This window comes from Somniosus microcephalus, chromosome 3 (genome assembly GCF_052327205.1).
Source record: "Somniosus microcephalus isolate GS21.2 chromosome 3, FLI_Smic_1.0, whole genome shotgun sequence".
In the NCBI taxonomy this organism is placed as follows: Eukaryota; Metazoa; Chordata; class Chondrichthyes; order Squaliformes; family Somniosidae; genus Somniosus; species Somniosus microcephalus.
This window is the reverse complement of record NC_140989.1, coordinates 213,625,366-213,645,034: the sequence shown is the minus strand read 5'-3', so window position 1 is coordinate 213,645,034 and position 19,669 is coordinate 213,625,366. Positions and strand designations below refer to the sequence as shown.

Sequence of the window (19,669 nt, the reverse complement as noted above, 5' to 3'; positions counted from 1 at the left end):
GAGGCGGGCTTTTAGGCGTGCGGGGGGCTAAAATCCTGAATTCGGGGGTCCCGACACCATCCCGTCCAAAACCTGCCTCCATGTAAGTTTCAAAGGAGGCAGGTACCCGCCCCGCACTGGGACCCACCGACCTGAGGCGGGAAGGGATTAGTGCCAATTAACTGCCTGTTAACAGGTAGTTAACAGGCAGTTTTTAGCCTAATCCCTATTTTGAAGGGTGTCGTGTGGGATTCCCGACGGCTCCAAACCACGCCAGGGTAGAGTCGTCTGGCAGTCGGGTTGAAGGACTTGGAGGGGTCGAGATGTCGGTGTTCAGGTGAGTGATGAGTGCATGAGTGCAAAGGTAAGTGTGTTTGGTGTGTCTAAAGTGTGTAAAGAAGTTTAAATTACCTGTACTTACTTTTACAGCCTTCCTTCCTCTAGGCTTCGGGAGTCCATCATTCAGCCGGCACAGAAAGCAGAACGGCTGCGATCTGTCAAAAGTGACAGCCTGCAGCTTTCAGTGCCGGCGAGATTTCTAACTGAGTCTGTGTAGAAGGACTCAGGTTAGAAGTAAGACTGTCAGTGTTTGACAGCTTCAAACAGCTGTGAAACACTGATATTTCATCTGTCAACACGTCTTGACAGATGAAATTTCAGTCTGTGATGTCACTTGTTGCCGGGTGGCCCTTAATTGGCCTGCTGAGCCCACTGGGCGGGCTCAACAAGGTCAATCAAGTGAAAATCGTGTGGCTTGGCCGCATCTCGATGGAGGCGGGACTACAACCCGAAAGTTGTAGTCCCGCCTCCTTCCCGACTTCTGAATGAAAATCCAGCCCTTAGTGTGGAACTGGAAACACTCGTAGGCCAGACCGGGTGAGAAAGGCAAGTTCCCTTCCCTGAAAGACATTGGTTTTAACAACAATCCAGCAGCTTTCATGGTCATTTCCTGGTGAGAGCCGACAGATTACCAGATGTATTGAATTCATGGTGGGATGTGAACTCTCTGCCTCTGGCTTGCTGGTCCAGAACCATGACTACTGGACCCAGTGTATCACTAAACTGTAGAGAAGGTCTGTGCAGAGTCAGCTGGTTTCAGTGAAGGCATCATTCAGCAGGACACTGATGGCCTCGACAACAGGGGAGGGAGACTTAACTCAAAAAAAGCAGCCATGATTCCCACAACTAATTGCTATCCAGTGACTCCTGCTGAAAAAACGCATCTGCAGAGGTAAGGATTACCTGCAGACAGCATTCCGTATCATAACAAAATTCAACTACATTGAAAAAAAAGTACCTTTTAAAAACTTTTAAAAGTGCAATGCACTGCCTGAAAGGGTGGTGGAAACAGATTCACCAGTAGCTTTCAAAGGGAATTGGATAAATATGTGAAGGGGAAAAATTTACAGGGCTATGGGGAACGAGCAGGGGTGTGGGACTAATTGGATCGCTCATTCAAAGAGCCAGCACAGGTACGATGGGCTGAACAGCCTCCTTCTGTGCTGTACCGTTCTATGATTCTGTATAAGTATTTGTACAAATTCTTGCTGAATGAGTCTCCATTCACATGGAATACATTAAGCCAGTAAACGTGTGACAACTGTGCAGCTAATAAGCCAAAAACCAAAAATACTCGCCAGCAACGTTCCCACTTAGCTGTGCATTGATCAGGATGTCCCGCACAGGCCACTCACCAGCTGTTGACACTGGAGAAGATACGCCTGCGCAGCCGCACAATTTAGGGACCAAGCACGAAAAAAAAATTAGAGGGAACATTGCTCGCCAGGGCTAGTCTTCACAAATGTCAACAGTCCACTGCAGTTCAGGATTCAGACAACCCAATCAAAAACCAATTGCAGCACTGCAGCATCCCGACCGTGGGTGGGAGGGACTCGATCAGGAAATGGCAAGTCAGAGCCACTTCCCCGCACGCTTGGCAGACCAGATCCAATTTAACATTCAGAAGGGTGCCGTTGTAAGGGCAAGAGGACGGTCATGCAACGCTGACTCGCTCAACAATGCAGCTCCGTTTTCTCCCGAAGAACTTGTGCTGAGTTAACTTATCCCAGCAGGAAGAGGCACCCTGGGCCTCGGTGTCCCGAAGCTATGGAAGGGAGGGGGGTGGCAGGGAAGATAAAACAAGTCAGCCAAGTGACTCTTGCGAGAAAGTGCACTCAAGGAACGGAGAGGGCTCTGCTGTGCAAGTTTGAATGAGCCGACAGTCACTTGGACAAGGTATCAGAATGCAGAAAACACAAGAAAATTGGGCATAATGTGACATTCCAAAGAATTAGAATCTGTTCGAGTTGGCAACGGAGTGGCATCACACAGCAAATGACTCTTCTGCTTCATTGCTGTATGTCAGTTAAATGGCACACCAGGAATAGACCCTGGGACTTCTCATGTTGGTACCGCACCACACAGGGCTTTTAGTCAGAGTCATCGGGGAAAAGCCCCTCTTTCTATCAACTTCTAAACGTGGTATCCTGCGTACAATTACTTGATATTTTCAGGTCCCATTATAAAATCATTGCATGCCTCTCCCTCATTACTTAATAGTCTTATTAAATAGAGGCATGGCAGGGCACCTCAGTGCCATGGAATGCGTCCCGTGCCATGTGGGAAATCCAGGACGCATCCTGTGTCCAGAACAACCACATGTGCAGGAAGTGTCGTCGGCTGGAAGTGGAAGAGCTCGAGCTCCGGAGCTTGAGCAGCAGCTGGCGTCACTGCGGTGCATCTGTGAGGCTGAGAGCTATGTGGATAGCACATTTCAGGAAGTGGTCACCCCGCAGCGTAAGGGTACACAGGCAGAGAGGGAATGGGTGACCAGCAGGCAGACAAGGAGGACCAGGTAGGTAGTGCAGGAGTCCAGAGTGCATCTCGCTCTCCAACCAGTAATACTGGCGAGGGCGAGGGTTCCTCTGGTGAGTACAGCCAGAGCCAAGTCCACGGCACCATAGGTGGCTCAGCTGTACAACAGGGGTGGATGGGGGGGGGGGGGGGAAAGAGGGAGGAAGATCCGGAAGGCAGTAGTGGTAGGGGATTCAATAGTTTAGGGAACAGACAGGCGTTTCTACGGCCGCAGCCACGATTCCTGGATAGTATGTTGCCTCCTTGGCGTCAGGGTCAAAGATGTCACTAAGCGACTGCAGAACATTCCGAGGGGGGAGGGTCAAGAGCTAGAGGTCGTGGTCCAATGACATACGTAGAAAAAGGGATGAGGTTCTGCGGGCAGATTTTAGGGAGCTAGGAAAGAGATTAAAAATCAGAACCTCAAAAAGGTAGTAATCTCCACAAGCTAGTGAGTATAGAAATAGGAGGATAGAACAGATGAATGTGTGGCTGGAGAAATGGCGCAGGAAGGAGGGCTTCAGATCCCTGGGACATTGGGACCGGTGGGACCTGTACAGGCCAGAGGGGTTACACCTCAACAGAGCCGGGACCAATGTTCGCGCGGGGGAAAGATTTGCTAGTGCAGTTGGGGAGGGTTTAAACTAATTTGGCAGTGGAGGTGGGCACCAGGAAGTAGCATTAGAAAAGAGAAACAAAGTATGGGAAGATACAGATAGCATTAAAGTAAGAAATAGTACAGTATTAGGTGGGATCAAACTGAGAGAATATATAAGAAGGTCGAAGATAGGTTTACAGTGCATGCGTTTGAATGCACGAAGTGTGGTAAATAAGGTTGGTGAGCTGCAGGCACAAATAGCCACATGGGAATGTGATGTCGCAGCGCTGAGAACTGGCTCAAAAAAGGGCAGGATTGGGTTTTAAATATTCCTGGATATAAGGTGTTCAGGATAGATAGGGAAGGAAAGAAATGAGGTGGGGTGGCAGTGTTGGTTAAGGAGAATATTACAGTGCTGGAGGGAGAGGACGTCTAGGAGGGGTTGAGGACAGAATCTACTTGGTTAAAGTTAAGAAAGAATAGAGCTGCCATTGCACTACTAGGTGTATTCTATTGGCCACCAATTAGTGGGAAAGATGTAGAGGAAATTGGCATAGGGTAAATAAGATCAGAGAGATGAACGAGTGGCTCAAAGATTGGTGTGGGAGAAATGGGTTTCCATTCCTGAGGCACTGGCACCAGTACTGGGATAAGAGGGAGCTGTTCCGTCGGAACGAGCTTCATTTGAACCAGGCTGGGACCAGTGTCCTGGCGAATGGAATAACTAGGGCTATAGATAGGGCTTTAAACTAAATAGTGGGGGGGAGGGATAAAAAGTCAAAGAAAAATTAGAAGGCAAAAGCGCTGGGGTAATGATAACCAGAGTGTGACAGGAAGGGACAGAGCGTATACACAAGAGTGCATCAGAAAGAGGGGTCAGAGTATAGAAAAATGGTTAAAAAAAACATTAAAAGCTCTATCTGAATGCATGCAGCATTCATAACAAGATAGATGAGTTGACAGCACAAATAGAAATAAATGGGTATGATCTGATAGCCATTACAGAGATGTGGTTGCAAGGTGACCAAGGCTGGGAACTGAATATTCAGGGGTATTTGCCATTTCCTAAGGATAGGCAGAAAGGAAAAGGAGGTGGTGTAGCTCTTAATAAGGGATGAGATCAGTGCAGTAATGAGAAATGATATTGGCCTAGAAGATCAAAACGTAGAATCGGTTTGGGTGGAGATAAGAAATAATAAGGCTAAGAAGTCACTGGTGGGAGTGGTCTACAGGCCCCCAAACAGTAGCCACACTGTGGGACAGTGTATAAATCAAGAAATAATAGAGGCTTGTAAGAAAGGTACGACTATAATCATGGGAGATTTTAATCTTCTATTGATTAGACAAAGCAAATTGGCAAAGGTAGACTTGGGGAAGATTTCTCAGAGTGTATACGGGATGGTTTCTTGGAACAATATGTTGTGGAACCAACCAGGGAGAAGACTATTTTAGATCTAGAATAAAAATATTTAATTAGAGGAATGCACATTTCAGTGGGTTGAGAACGGATCTGGCCCGGGTAAATTGGAATCAAAGATTGGCAGGCAAAACTGTAATCGAACAATGGGCTGCCTTTAAAGAAGAGATGGTTCAGGTACAGTCAAGGTATATTCCCACGAGGGGGAAAGGTAGGGCAACCAAAGCCAGAGCTCCCTGGATGACGAAAGAGAGAAAGATAAAGCAGAAAAGTATGACAGATGTCAGGTTAAGAATACAAGTGAGAATCAGGCTGAATATGGTAAGTTCAGAGGGGAAGTGAAAAAGAAAATGAGAGGGGCAATGAGAGAGTATGGGAATAGATTGGCAGCCAACATAAAAGGGAATTCAAAAGTCTTCTATAGGCATTTAAATAATAAATGGGTAGTAAGAGGAGGGGAGGGGCCAATTAGGGACCAAAAAGGAGACCTATGCATGGAGGCAGAGGGCATGGCTGAGGTACTAAATGAGTGCTTTGCAGCTGTCTTCACCAAGGAAGAAGATGCTGCCAAAGTCATACTGAAAGAGGTGGTAGTGGAGTTATTGGATGAGATAAAAATTGATAAAGGAGGTACTAGAAAGTATTGGCTGTACTTAATGTTGATAAGTCACCAGGACCGGGTGGGATGCATCCTTCGATGCTGAGGGAGGAAATCGCGGAGGTACTCGCCATAATCTTCCAATCCTCCTTGGATACGGGGGTGGTGTCAGAGGACTGGAGAATTGCAAATGTTACACCCTTGTTCAAAAAAGGGTGCAAGGATAAACTCAGAAACTACAGGACAGTCAGTTTAACCAGTAGTGGGGAAGCTTTTGGAAACGATAATCAGGGACAAAGTTAACAGTCACTTGGACAAGTGTGGATTAATTAAGGAAAGCCAGCCCAGATTTGTTAAAGGCAAATCATGTTTAACTAACTTGATCGAGTCGAAAAGGGAATTGGATAAGTACCCGAGGGAAAAATTTTTGCAGGGCTATGGGGAAAGGGCAGGTGAGTGGGACTAGCTGAAGTGCTTTGCAGAGAGCCGGCACTGGCTCAACAGGCCGAATGGCCTCCTTCTGTGACGTTACCATTCTATGATTCATCGGATATATTTTGTACCATGTTACTGAGGAGGATTTATTTAAACATGTGCCTTGTCTCAATTTTCTCATGTTGAGGATTTTAACAGACAAACAGCTGAATTACAAGACTCTGCATCAACTTATATGTAAAAAGTTCAAATTACACAATTACATGTAAGTGAGCAGGTGAACAACAATAAAGCAAATAATTTTAAGCAGGCTTCTGATGATGAGGCAGAGGGGTTTAAAAGAGGAGTTGCATTGAGGGGGCTAGATAGCTGAAAGCTGTGCCCCAGGTGCTACAGCAGAGGGAGACTGGCAATACAGAATAGACTAGTGTTGTATCCGTGTGTTAATGTAGACACGGAATGCAGGAGTTGGTTTAACAGGTGTTTACTGAACAAAGTCTGGAGGTGAACTAAAAGATACAAGACGCTATACAGGCTTATATACCCGAGTGGTCACTACCGGTATTACAGTACACAGGGGCTCTTAAAGGTACATACACTACAACTAAAGTTGGAAGACTGGAGTATTTGGGCAAGGGGGACATAGGGCTGGAGCCGTTTGCAGAGATAGGGTGGAGTGAAGCTGTGACAGAAATTGAAGGAAAGGACAATGATTTTGAAATCCATGTGCTGAGCGATCAAGAGCCAATGGAGGTCAGCAAGGTCAGAGGGTGACAGGAGTGGGATGGGATGCCAACAGTCTTCTGCAAGAGTTCGATAAAGTCAGAAGAGTAACCAATAAAATGACTTGAGATGGCAGCTGATCAAAAAATCCATGGTTTTGGTATGTCAATATTATGAACACACTCCCAGGGACGCCCTGTAAATACTGACACACTCCCGGGGACCCCCATTAAATACCGACACTCTCCTGGGGACCCCCAGTAAATACCGACACTCTCCTGGGGACCCCCAGTAAATACCAACACACTCCCGGGGACCCCCAGTAAATACTGACACGCTCCTGGCAACCTGCTGTAAATACCAACACGCTCCCGGGGACCCCTATAAATACCGACACGCTCCTGGGGACCCCCTGTAAATACTGACATGCCCCCGGGCACCCCCTGTAAATACTGACACGCCCGCCCGGGCACCCCTGTAAATACTGACGCCCCCCCCCGGGCACCCCTGTAAATACTGACATGCCCCCCGGGCACCCCTGTAAATACTGACACTCCCAGAGACCCATAGTAAATACCAACACACTCCCGGGAACTCCCAGCAAATACTGACTCTCCCGGGGACCCCCAGTAAATATTGACTCTCCCGGGGACCCCCAGTAAATACTGACACGCACCCGGGGACCCCCAAGTAAATACTGACACACTCCCGGGGACCCCATAATTACTGACACGACCCTGGGGAATCGCTGTAAATACCAGCACACACCAGGGACCCCCTGTAAACAGACATACTCCCGGGACCCCCCCAGTAAATAGATACTCCAGGAAGCACTGTTTATATACTAACACACCCCTGGGGACCCGCTGTACACACTGGCACACTCCCAGAGACCCCCAGTAAATACCAACACACTCCCGGGGAACCCCTGTAAATACTGACACTCCTGGGGACCCCCTGCAAATACTGACACGACCCCAGGCACCCCCTGTAAACACTGACACGCCCCCCCGGGCACCCCCTGTAAACACTGACACTCCTGGGGTCCCGTGTAAATACTGATACTCCTAGGACCCCCAGTAAATACTGGCACACTCCCGGGACCCCCCAATAAATACCAACGCTCCAGGAAGCACCGTTTAAATACTGACACACCCCTGGGGACCCGCTGTACACACTGGCACACTCCCAGAGACCCCCAGTAAATATTGACACTCCTGGGCACCCGCTGTAAATACTCTCTCTCCCTGGGCACCTCACCCCAAGAAGCCATTTTGTTGTGCGAGCCCAGAAGGGAATGTTAGTGAGCTATTCCACCATGGGGGTAATCACAGCAACATGGAATCCTGTTCTCATTTGACATCCAAACCCACGCACATTCCAGGAGTCGTCACTGGAAATCTGCCTGATTTTCTCCCCTCCCTGGGTCAGGGCCTCTGACTGTACCAGACTATCAAATTTGGGGATTAGAGAGTTCCAACATTCCCTTGAGTTTAGAAGATTGAGGGGTGATCTGATCAAGGTGTTTAAAATGTTGAAAGGATTTGATAGAGTCGATAAAGAGAAACTATTTCCTTTGGCGGGGAGTCCAGAACAAGGGGGCATCACCTTAAAATTACAGCTAGGTCATTTAGGAGTGAAATGAGGAAGTATTTTTCCACGCAAAGGGTAATGGAAATCTGGCACTCTCTTCCCCCAGATGGCTGTGGATGCTGGGCAAATTGAAATTTTCAAGATTGAGATTGATAGATTGAATGGCGGAGCAGGCTCGAAGGGCCTACTCCTGTTCCTATCTCTATGTTTCTATGATATGGAGCAACGGCGGGTGAAGAGAGTTGAGGTACAGATCAGCCGTGATCTAATTGAATGGCGCAGCAGGCTTGAGGGCCTGTATCAGACTAGTCGTACCATGCAACTTGCTGCCCTGTTTGGGATTAAGTCAACACAACCAGAACTATTTCAGCGCCACCAAAAAAAAGGTTTAGTCCTGTAATTTACTGTCACAGCCCATGCAGATCAATAAGAAAACAAGCTTGAAACTGGAGGTTAAATACTAACGAAATACTGTCACCAAGGAAACAAAACCTTGGGAACCTGGTTTTGCATATCCAGTATTTTGGGTTGCCGTGTAAAACAATGATCTGATTTACATTTGTGTGTCAGTCAGAAACATTCAGAAACATAGAAGATAGGAGCAGGAGTAGGCCATTCAATGCGATCATGGCTGATCATCCAAATTTAGTACCCGGTCCCTGCTTTCTCCCCATATCCCTTGATCCCTTTAGCCTTGAGAAATATATCCAACTCCTTCTTGAATATATTTAATGAATTGGCCTCTACTGCCTTCTGTGGTAGAGAATTCCACAGGTTCACCACTCTCTGGGTGAAGAAATTCCTCCTAATTTCTGTCCTAAATGGCTTACCCCTTCTCTTTAGACTGTGACCCCTGGTTCTGGACTCCCCGACCATCGGGAACATCCTTCCAGCATCTAGTCTGGCTATTCCTGTTAGAATTTTATACGTTTCGATGGGATCCCGTCTCAGAAAAATTGGACCAAACACACACAGCTTGGCGTTAATCCTCAGCACTTCCAGGACCAGAGACCATGTACAACTCTTAAAACACTTTATGGCAGATGTCCAGTTTTTTTTTTTAAACCCTCATGCTTCACTGTGTCAAAGTAACCTCGAGCATCAGACGTTACCCTCTGTTCCGAAAGAACCACCACAATCCATACACACAGCGGGAGCAACAGGCACACACTATTTTATTCATACCGCCATGGTCGACTCTCAGAACATTCTCTTCTTGCACTCTGAAACCCAGACTGGAGCAGATGACGACAAGTATTTGCTACAACATGTTAAGAATGCAGGGAGTAAGATGACAAGCAGTGTAAGACTACATTTTATGGAGTTTAGGAAAAACAAGAGGGGAAAATTCAGAGCACCACTGGCAATCGATAAAATAGATAGGTTGTGATGAAGCGACAAAGAGAAGCATCACCTCCCAGACAATAATATGCACCCCACCAGGAACACACCAGAGATGTACAAGAGCAGCACAGATATGACAACAGTATTTACTTCCGACTTTCTAGAAAACAAAAGGAGTTTTTGATTGGATAAACAGTGAGGAAACCAAAATTCTTGGAGGAAATGTGAGAGTTCCATTTGAAATCAAAGGAGATAGCGAATCCAAGAATAGCAACAGATGAAGGACAACCAGGGGTGGAGACAAGATCAGGTGACTGCGGTTTATCGGATTTGCAAGATAAATGCAACAACCATGTCTTTCAAGAATTGAACGTAACAGGATATCATTGCGCAGAAACACGGAGGAGATCCAGATGCCGAGATTCAGCCACTGCACCGCAAGACGAATGGAGGTGGTGTGCAATCTGAAGCGTGTTGATGAATGGAGGGGGAATAAGGCTGGGTGATTAGTGGAGGAAGTCATTAATATTGTAAAGAAACAGCGTGGGAAATAGGTCAGAGCCCCAAGAAACGGAAACTGATGGAGCGGGTGGAGAAACCATTAACTGCAGTACAGGTACACTGATGCTGAGAAAATACTGGATAGCCATAAACAAAGCTTTGGTGAAAAGCCGTATGATGGTAATATGTTTCGAAATGCATAAAGGGCCCAAAGGCTTTGATGTGTAAAATAGTAACAAATAAATCATCTGACAAGAACAGCGCTTTAAACTGTTAAACAGAGGCAGAAAAATGACTCGCGAAACCAGAATCTATACAGGTGATCATGGATTCCAGCCAAACTTTCAAGGTGAAGGATGATCAAAGGGAACAATGCTTCCCTTTCCACCCCGCACTGCCATCTCAGAAGTTCCCCAAGGAGCTACCCTTGGCCCATTCCCCTTCCTCATTAGTATGCTGCTCCTTGACATTACCATCCGCTCACATGGGGCCATCTTCCATACGTACACTAATGACATTCAGCTCTCCTCAACCACGCCACAGCCTCTGTGCTGGCAGACTGTTTTGCCCAACACCAGTCTTGGACAAGCCACAATTTCCTCCTGCTAAACGTTGGGAAGACTGAAGCCATTAATAGTTTGAAATATTTTTAAAAAGTGGATTTCAGTCATTTAAAAGTGGGTTATTCAGGTTGACTGATTAAAAATTCTTATTTTTTGTAATAAACCTATTTTCAGCTGTTTTAATCAAACTTCAAGTTAGCAATTTTAAATATATAAAAGGAAATTTTTTTTAAGCCTTTTTTTAAAATTACGTTTGAAAACAGTGCCCGATTGCGCTGGTTCATGGCAGATTTTGCGTTCAGTGATATGCAAATGAGTGAGCAGAAACTCAGGGAGGGGAACACTTTTCAAAACGGGCACAATTTACACCGGAATCAGCAATTGCGCCCAAAGCAGAAACTCTACCCCAGACACTGCAGACTAGGTACTGTTCGGGGATAGACAGCTTCACAGAATTACAGAGAAATTTACAATACGGAAACAGACAAGGGCCAATCAGACTGTGTTGGGGTGCAGCAGTATTCCTAATCTCATGTGCCTGCTCTGTTCCTGTTCTCTGGATGAAACTTTAATCTGAGGCCCCATCTACGAACTGAGATCCCATGGCACTATTTTGAAGATGAGCAGGGAAGTTCTCCAATATTTATCCCTCACCCAACACCACTGAAACAACAACAACTACTTCTATTTATATAGCGTCTTTAATGCAGTAAAACAGCCCAAAGCACTTCACAGGAGTGATATCAAACAAAATTTGACACCAAGCCAGAGAATTTAGGGCAATTTCCAAAAGCTTTGTCAAAGAGGTAGGTTTCAAGGAGCGTCTTAAAAGGAGGAAAGAGAGGTAGCGAGGCGGAGAGGTTTAAGCAGGGAATTCCAGAGCTCAGGGCCTTGGCAGCTGAAGACACGGCCAATGGTTGAGCGATTATAAATAACAGAAAATGCTGGAAAAACTCAGCAAGCCAGGCAACATCCATGGAGAGAGAAATAGAGTCAACGTTTCAGGTCGATATCTCAGGGGATTGCGGGGCTGGAGGAGATTACAGAGATAGGGAGAGGCGAAGCCATGGAGGGATTTGAAAACAAGGATGAGAATTTTAAAACAGATAGGAACATTGGTCTTTTTCCACTAGCAATTCCACAGCCCATCTAGTTCGCCTTCTACCATCGTGGTAGTCGCATGATACAACAACAATGGAGTTTGTTAAGTCTGTGTGTTCCAGTTGTATTAAGATTAATTACTGACACAGACTACAAGAATAAAGTTCAACAGGTCTTTACTAGTTGGAGGTCAGGACTATACTAAATACAATATCACTACACAGTACTTATATACCGGTGGTCACCACCGGTATTACGTATACAGCAGCCAGAGAAAGTAGTACATCTCTTAAGGTGGAACAGGCTTAAGTTCTCTTAAGGTGGAACAGGTTACATACACCACAGAGTTATTGACTAAGCATTACAATCATAGAAACATAGAAGATAGGAGCAGGAGTAGGCCATTCGGCCCTTCGAGCCTGCTCCGCCATTCAACGAGATCATGGCTGATCATCCAAACCCTCGCACCCGGGACCCTACACCGACAGCCATCCCACACAAGCCCTATCCCCGTAACCCCACGTATTTAGTCCCCCCTAACACTAAAGGCCAATTTTTTTATCATGGCCAATCAACCTAACCCGCACATCTTTGGACTGTGGGAGGAAACCGGAGCACCCGGAGGAAACCCACGCAAACACGGGGAGAATGTGCAAACTCCACACAGTCACCCGAGGCCGGATTTGAACCCGGGTCCCTGGCGCTGTGAGGCAACAGTGCTAACCACTATGCCACTGTGCATATTTATCTACATAAGATCCAGGCAGGAGGCGAGGAAAACTCCCAGTGGTAGACAGCTTTGGGAACCATGGCTCCAAAGTCACCTATTCCTCCCAAAATAAAGTGTCTACTGGGATTGGACACTCATCACACGTACGACCAGTGTGATAACCGCAACACTGCAGAAACCAGATGACCTGGACATTTGTCTCATTTGCTGTTTGTGGGAGCTTGTGCGCAAATCGTCTGTGGCCTTTCCTACATTACAACAGTGACTGTACTTCAAACAGGACTTCACGGGGCGGGGGGGGGGCGCATATCCTGAGGAGGTGTAAGGAATTATAGGAATGCTAATAATTCTTTGGTTCTTTCCCATCTCCCTTTACCCCCGCTTTCCTTCAGCCTCCTCTCTGGCCGCTGACAGGGTCGGTGCTTCAGTCACTGACCCCCGGGCTCCAGACTCTCAGCTCCCGGTGTCAACAGAAGTTCCTCCTGCCGGTGTACCGTGGGCTTCGGCACTGCGGAGCTTCCCCCTGGCTGAAGCCGAGTCGAGCCGGGAATGCCGGCACTTGCAGCCCCGCTTCGCTCCCACCCCGGGGCCGCCCGGTTATCTGCCTCTGTTAACCCCCGCCCGGCCACTCGCCCCGGAGACACACTCCCCGGCCTGCCAGGCCCGATTTGAGCCAGAGCCGCCGCCCTCCTCCGTTCCCCCTCCTCTTCCCGCAGGCTTACCTGCCGCCGGGTGTGTGGGTGCATGCTGCTGTCTGCCTGCCGGCCGGTCGGGTACCAAAGTTGTGACGATGCCGGCGGCGGTGACGGTTAGCAGCGCGCGCCCCGTGCCGCCATTAGCCGCTCCTGCACGCCAGCTCTCGCGAGAGTTGCGGCCCCCTGGTCCCGCTACAGCGATAGGGCTTATTCCCGTGACGTCACCACCATCCCAACCGGGCAGGCTGAGAACTGAAAGATGCCAACAGGCCAGACCTGTCACCTGGGAGGGAGGGAAGGAAGCGAGGCAGACAGAAAGTAAGAAAGCAAGACAAACAGACAAAAAGAAAGAACGACAAAGACAGAAAAGAATAAAGAAAGACAGACAGAAAGGAAGTAAGAATGACAAATAAAGACAGACAGAAAGAAACACAAAGAAAGACAGAAAGAAATAAAGGAAGTAAGATAGAAAGAAAGACAGAAAGTTAGAAAGTAAGACAGAAAGAGAGACAGAAAGAAAAACAAAGAAAGCGAGACAGAAAGAAAAAAGAGACAGAAAGAAAGAGAGACAGATAGGAAGAAAGACAGACAGAAAGTTACAAAAGTAAAATACTGCGGATGCTGGAAATCTGAAATAAAAACAAAAAGTGCTGGAAATACTCAGCAGGTCAGGCAGCATATGCGGAGAGAGAAACAGAGTTAACGTTTCTGGTCGATGACCTTTAGCTAGTTAGTTTGTAAGTTAAATTCTCCCTCGAGTGCTGACGCCTCACAATTTGAGCCGTCTCTCGGAAATTTCCTCCATGCCTTTCCACTCTGCATGGAGTGATTTCCTGTACGGGCTACTCCTGCACACTCTCCACTTCCCCGCCCTTGTCATCCGACCAGACATGCCATCTTGTCATTCAGCGGAAACGGGGGATTCCCAGTGGAGGGCTCCCTACGTGGGAGTCCCTCATGGCTCATGGGGTTGGGGGTAATATATTAGCATGAATAGAGGATTGGTTAATGGACAGAAAACAGAGAGTAGGGATAAACGGGTCATGGGATCCAGGGCAAAGTGGCAGGTTGGATCCAAAATTGGCTCAGAGGCAGGAAGCAAAGGGTAATGGTTGATGGGTGTTTTTGTGACTGGAAGGCTGTTTCCAATGGAGTTCCGCAGGGCTCAGTACTCGGTCCCTTGCTTTTTGTGGTATATATCAATGATTTAGACTTGAATGTAGGGTGCATGATAAAGAAGTTTGCAGATGATGCTAAAATCGGCTGTGTGGTTGATAATGAAGAAGAAAGCTGTAGACTGCAGGAAGATACCAATGAACTGGTCAGGTGGGCAGAACAGTGGCAAATGGAATTTAATCCAGAGAATTGTGAGGTAATGCATTTGGGGAGGGCTAACAAGGCAAGGGAATACACATTAAATGGTAGGGCACTGAGAAGTGTAGAGAAACAAAGGGACCTTGGAGTGCATGTCCACAGATCCCTGAAGGTAGCAGGCAAGGTAGATAAGGTGGTTAAGAAGACATACGGAATACTTGCCTTCATTAGCCAAGGCACAGAATACAAAAGCAGGGAGGTTATGCTTAAATTGTATCAAACACTAGTTAGGCCACAGCTAGAGTAGTGGTGTTGGTTGAGGGATAAATATTGGCTCAGGACACCAGGGAGAACTCCCCTGCTCTTTGTCGAATAGTGCCGTGGGATCTTTTACATCCACCTGAGAGGGGAGGCGGAGCCTCGGTTTAACTGGCTAGTTTGTTCCAACCATTTCCTGATCTCCTTTGTCGAACTTTCGCTCGTGTGCTGCATTCATAAAATGCAGCACAGATGTGGAGGAAGATGGGAGCAGTGCAGGACTAAAGAGCAGCCCACGAAAGGGCAACAAAAAGGGTCTAAAAGAAGAGGCAGTTATTAAATTTGAATCCACAGGCCTGTTTGGCATGGAACTCGCACAGACGGTGCGCGACGTGCCTGCTTGTCTTCATCGAAGAGATAAAATGTGGACACGTAGCATGACAACATATTGTCAATAATAATATATTTTTTTAAGTTTCTAACCGTAACTACTAGCCCGAACCTTAAATCCTAACCCAAGCTGTTAACCCTAACCACTAACCCTAACCCTTACCATTAACGCTAACCCTAACTGCTAACTCTAACCACTAACCCTAATGATAACCATTAATACTTCACCCGACATGGAGCGGTGTCAATAGTCTAGCTAACAATATGTCCCGATTTTCAGGGGACAGTCCCCAGATGAGGTACTGTGTCCTCAGGCAAACAATGTCCCCGGTTCATAATACACATCCCTAAAGTGTTCCCCCGGGCAGTGAGTGTACCCCCAGGCAGAGGGTGTACCCCTGGGGCAGTGAACATACCCCCCGGGCAGTGAGTGTACCCCCGGGCAGTGAGTGTACCCCTGGGCATTGAGTGTACCCCCTGGGCAGTGAGTCTACACCCGGGCAGTGAGTGTACCCCCCTGGGCAGTGAGTGTACCCCTGGGCAGTGAGTGTACCCCCGGGCAGTGAGTGTACCCCCGGGCAGTGAGTGTACCCCCGGGCAGTGAGTGTACCCCCGGGCAGTGAGTGTACCCCCGGGCAGTGAGTGTACCCCCAGGCAGTGTGTGTACCCCCGGGCAGTGTGTGTACCCCCGGGCAGTGTGTGTACCCCCGGGCAGTGAGTGTAAACCCCCGGGCAGTGAGTGTACCCCCAGGCAGTGAGTGTACCCCCGGGCAGTGTGTGTACCCCCGGGCAGTGTGTGTACCCCCGGGCAGTGTGTGTACCCCCGGGCAGTGAGTGTACCCCCGGGCAGTGAGTGTACCCCCGGGCAGCGAGTGTACCCCCGGGCAGCGAGTGTACCCCCGGGCAGCGAGTGTACCCCCGGGCAGCGAGTGTACCCCCGGGCAGTGAGTGTACCCCTGGGCAGTGAGTGTAACCCCGGGCAGTGTGTGTACTCACAGGCAGTGAGTGTGCCCCCCTGGGCAGTGAGTGTACCCCCTGGGCAGTGAGTGTACCCCCGGGCAGTGAGTGTACCCCCCTGGGCATTGAGTGTACCCCCCTGGGCAGTAAGTGTACACTCGGGCAGTGAGTGTACACTCAGGCAGTGAGTGTAACCCCCTGGGCAGTGTGTCCCCCCGGGCAGTGAGTGTACCCCCGGGCAGTGTGTGTACTCCCAGGCAGTGAGTGTAACCCCTGGGCAGTGAGTGTCCCCCCGGGCAGTGAGTGTCCCCCCGGCAGTGAGTGTACCCCCCTGGGCAGTGAGTGTACCCCTGGGCAGTGAGTGTGCCCCCAGGCAGTGAGTGTACCCCCGGGCAGTGAGTGTACCCCAGGGCAGTGAGTGTACCCCTGGGCAGTGAGTGTCCCCCCGGGCAGTGAGTGTACCCCCGGGCAGTGAGTGTACCCCCCTGGGCAGTGAGTGTACCCCTGGGCAGTGAGTGTACCCCAGGGCAGTGAGCGTACCCCCGGGCAGTGAGTGTACCCCCCTGGGCAGTGAGTGTACCCCTGGGCAGTGAGTGTACCCCTGGGCAGTGAGTGTACCCCTGGGCAGTGAGTGTACCCCCGGGCAGTGAGCGTACCCCCGGGCAGTGAGTGTACCCCCCTGGGCAGTGAGTGTACCCCTGGGCAGTGAGTGTACCCCCTGGGCAGTGAGTGTACCCCTGGGCAGTGAGTGTACCCCCGGGCAGTGAGTGTACCCCCCTGGGCAGTGAGCATACCCCCGGGCAGTGAGTGTACCCCCCTGGGCAGTGAGTGTACCCCTGGGCAGTGAGTGTACCCCTGGGCAGTGAGTGTACCCCTGGGCAGTGAGTGTGCCCCCGGGCAGTGAGTGTACCCCCTGGTTAGTAAGTGTACCTCCTGGGCAGTAAGTGTAACCCCGGGCAGTGAGTGTACCCCCTGGGCAGTGAGTGTCCCCCCGGGCAGTGAGTGTACCCCCTGGGCAGTGAGTGTACCCCCTGGGCAGTGAGTGCACCCCCTGGGCAGTGAGTGCACCTGCTGGGCAGTGAGTGTACCCCCTGGGCAGTGAGTGTACCCCAGGGCAGTGAGTGTACCCCCTAGGCATTGAGTGTACCCCCTGGGCAGTGAGTGTACCCCCTGGGCAGTAAGTGTACCCCAGGGCAGTGAGTGTACCCCAGGGCAGTGAGTGTACCCCCTGGGCATTGAGTGTACCCCAGGGCAGTGAGTGTATCCTGGATTGTCAGCGCCAGAAGTGCCTGGGAGCATGGCAACCGGAGCGGGTGTGGGAGAGTACGCGGGGGAGGGCCCAGTCGCAGTCACCTGCGAAAGGGGGAGGGATGATCCTAGACACAGTGGTGGGGTCAGGTGTGACCTCATTCGTTGGGGATGAGGGGTCAGGACATCAGTCGTTGGGGGTGAGGGGTCAGATGAGACCTCAGCAGCTGGGGGTGAGGGGTCAGGTGTGACTTCAGTCGTTGGGGGTGAGGGGTCAGGTGTGACCGCAGTCATTGGGGGTGAGGGGTCAGGTGTGACCGCAGTCATTGGGGGTCAGGGGTCAGGTGTGCCCTCAGTCGTTGGGGGTGAGGGGTCAGGTGTGCCCTCAGTCGTTGGGGGTGAGGGGTCAGGTGTGACCTCAGTCATTGGGGGTGAGGGGTCAGGTGTGCCCTCAGTCGTTGCGGGTGAGGGGTCAGGTGTGCCTCAGTCGTTGGGGGTGAGGGGTCAGGTGTGACCTCAGTCATTGGGGATGAGGGGTCAGGTGTGACCTCAGTCGTTGGGTGTGAGGGGTCAGGTGTGCCCTTAGTCCCCGGGAGGTGTCAGGTGGGACCTCAGTCATTGGGGTTGGGGGGTCAGGTGTGCCCTCAGTTGTTGGGGGTGAGGGGTCGGGTGTGCCCTCAGTCGTTGGGGGTGAGGGGTCCGTTGTGACCTCAGTCGTTGCGGGTGAGGGGTCAGGTGTGACCTCAGTCGTTGGGGGTGAGGGGTCAGGTGTGACCTCAGTCGTTGGGGGTGAGGGGTCAGGTGTGCCCTCAGTCGTTGGGGGTGAGGGGTCGGGTGTGCCCTCAGTCGTTGGGGATGAGGGGTCAGGTGTGCCCTCAGTCGTTGAGGGTCAGGGGTCAGGTGTGCCCTCAGTCGTTGGGGGTGAGGGGTCAGGTGTGCCCTCAGTCGCTGGGGGTGAGGGGTCAGGTGTGCCCTCAGTCCCCGGGAGGTGTCAGGTGGGACCTCAGTCATTAGGTGGGGTCAGGTGTCTGAATGCACTTCAATAGTGTGACGTCACATCCGCGATAATTATATGCACATTTGTTTTGCTTTTGTAGTGTATCTGTGCAACTGTTAAAATATAAGGTGCTAAAAAAAATTTGCTTCGCTACGCTGCACAACCTACATTTTCTGTCCTGGCTACTTTGTTGTGCTCCCACCCTGTGTGTACCCAATAAAAGATTTAGGGAAATTTCCAAGCATTGCCAGGAATGAGAAGCAATCCCACTTAAAGGGACAGTCTTGCCTGAGAGTGGATGTAAAAACTGTTAACAGTGGCACGGCAGTGTGGGACAGAGATTTCATTTGCTGCATGCTGCTGCTTTTGTCCGTGTTGCTGTGAGATTTTAAGCAGGGGGGAGGGACAGAAACTCTGAACGAGCTGTTGCTTTGACTTGTAGTTATTCGTCTCCACCAACCGACTTTAGCCCTGCAGTGGAGAAGCTCCTGGGATGGACTGGCCCTGGTCGTGTGCCCTGAGGAATCAGAGATAGGGGAGAATGTAGATTAACAACCATAGCAATGATGGGAGGAGGAAGGAAGGAAAAGCAGGACTATTTCATGCTCATGCACTGTGAGCCATCCTTCACCTCTGCCACTGCTGTCCCGCCTCAACCCAACAAGGACAATATTAGGCAAGGATTCTCCGCTCCACTCCCACTCTGACCTCTCTTTCCTCGGCCTCTTACACTGTCCCAATGAAGCTCAACGTAAGCTCGAGGAACAGCAACTCATCTTTCGATTAGGCACTTTACAGCCTTCTGGACTCAACATCGAGTTCAACAATTTCAGACCATAACCTCTGCCCCTATTTTTTTCCACATGGCAGATGATTCTGCCATTGCCACTTACACCTCATCTAGACTCATCTTTTGTTTCTTAACTTGTCCCATTACCATCCCCTTTTGACTTGCACCATCATCCCTTTTGTCTTTTAATCTCTCCTGCCTTCCACCCTATCACAGACCTTCCCTTTTGTTCTTTCCTCCCCTCCCCACTCTCCCTGCCCCTGCACTTGCTTAAAAATCTGTTACATCTCTAACTTTTTCCAGTTCTGACAAAAGGTCATCGACTTGAAACGTTGGCCCAGAAATTCGGGTCGGGGGCTTCCCGCGGGTGCAAGCCCCCGACCTGCACTTACCTTACGTGCCGGCCGTTGAGCTGTGGGCCCCCGTGGTATTCCGATCCTGGGCCTCCTCCAACTGCCGGCGCGCAGTGCTTGCGTATCCCAGGGGCGCAGTTAGTTCGATGCGTCCCCTGGGATCACATGGGCCGTGGAGAGCCAATGGTAGCAGGGAATGCTTCATTCATAAGTTTGACAAGAAGACCTGTCA

General features: G+C 49.9%; 1 protein-coding gene across 2 annotated transcripts in view; it reads right to left on the bottom strand.

The window, feature by feature from the left end:
* Positions 1-13,289, bottom strand: part of LOC147121711 (centrosome-associated protein 350-like) — a 97,905-nt gene extending 84,616 nt beyond the window's left edge. For both annotated transcript variants that reach the window (XM_085982156.1, XM_085982155.1), the window contains exon 1: positions 13,158-13,289. The gene's annotated coding sequence lies outside the window, so the exon portion shown is untranslated. The remainder of the gene's footprint in view (positions 1-13,157) is intronic.
* Between the last annotated feature and the right edge of the window lie 6,380 nt (positions 13,290-19,669).